The sequence below is a fragment of the Schistocerca americana genome, chromosome 2 (genome assembly GCF_021461395.2).
Source record: "Schistocerca americana isolate TAMUIC-IGC-003095 chromosome 2, iqSchAmer2.1, whole genome shotgun sequence".
Classification (NCBI taxonomy): Eukaryota; Metazoa; Arthropoda; class Insecta; order Orthoptera; family Acrididae; genus Schistocerca; species Schistocerca americana.
The window spans coordinates 360,444,308-360,445,756 of record NC_060120.1 but is presented as its reverse complement, the minus strand read 5'-3'; the positions used below and the strand labels follow the sequence as shown (position 1 = coordinate 360,445,756).

General features: G+C 46.6%; 1 non-coding gene across 1 annotated transcript; it reads left to right on the top strand.

The window, feature by feature from the left end:
- The first annotated feature begins 273 nt into the window (after nucleotides 1-273).
- Nucleotides 274-348, top strand: Trnaw-cca. Its single transcript has one exon. It is a non-coding gene; the product is annotated as a tRNA-Trp (tRNA).
- The last annotated feature ends 1,101 nt before the right edge of the window (nucleotides 349-1,449 follow it).

The following is a 1,449-nucleotide window of genomic DNA, read 5'->3' as shown; positions in this document are numbered from 1 at the left end:
ATACTACAATCCTCTACGTATCGCTCACGTAGGGATCGTGAGGACAATAGTAGACAAGGGATGAGATTTTCGCTCTTCAGTGGAGTGTGCGCTGATATGAAACTTCCTGGCAGATGAAAAATGTGTGCCAGACCGAGACTCGAACTCGGGACCTTTGCCTTTCACGAGCAAGTGCTAGTTCTGCAAGATTGGCAGGAGAGCTTCTGTGAAGTCTGGAAGGTAGGAGACGAGATACTGGCACGAGTACAGCTGTGAGGACGGGGTGTGAGTCGTGCCTGGGTAGCTCAGTTGGTAGAGCACTTGCCCACCAAAGGCAAAGGTCCCGAGTTCGAGTCTCGGTCTGGTACACAGTTTTAATCTGCCGGAAGTTTAATACTGGACTAAATACAGTGCGCACAGTGGCCTTTAAGCAGCCATTCTTTCCGCATTCATACGTGAATGAAAATGGAAGAAGCCCTAATAATAGGCGCAGTCGGAAGTACCCTCTTCTGTTAACGTCATACTGGTTTGAAGAATATGTACTTACACTGTCCACTCACAGTAAAGTGATCAACTATCAAAAGCCTCAAGAACCACATTTTACAACGCGGAAGGCAATAATTGAGCTTCTGGATGGTACCGCAGCGATATGGAGCCATGCCAACTCCAGTGCTATGGAAAGCTGCTCTCTATTTCTCGACTAAGATGTATGGCGTGAACAGCCCGCTCGAAGTGGTCCATCAGATTGTCGTTTGGGTTTGAACCCAGGAAATTTGGGGGCCTGGGGAGTACGGTAAATTCATCCTGGTGCTCTCCGATCCGTGAACGTATATAGAGCTGTGTGGCACGTTGCATTGTCTTGCTGGTAGATGTTATAGTTCTGAGCCAAAACAAATAGCTTGTAAGGGCCGACATGCTCCCGAAGGGCAGATGCGTACTTGTGTTGATCGACTGTGCCTTTCGGAATGATGATATCACCCATGGAGTCCCACGAAAACACTCTTCATAACATGCCCTTCCGACGATTGTTGCAAGGTGTTTTACGTACTTTCTACATCTACATCGATACTCTGCAAATCACATTTAAGTTCCTGGCAGGGGGTTCATCGAACCACCTTCACAATTCTCTATTATTCCAATCCCGTAAAGCGCGCGGAAAGAATGAACACCTATATATTTCCGTACGAGCTCTGATTTCCCTTATTTTATCGTGGTGATCCTTCCGCCCTATGTAGGTCGGTGTCAACAAAATATTTTCGCATTCGGAGGAGAAAGTTGGTGATTGGAATTTCGTGAGAAGACTCCGTCGCAATGAAAAACGTCTTTCTTTTAATGATTTCCAGCCCAAATCCTGTATCATTTCTGTGACACTCTCCCATATTTCGCGATAATACAAAACGTGCTGCCTTTCTTTAAGCTTTTTCGATGTACTCCGTCAGTCCTACTTGGTAAGGATCCCACACCGCGCAG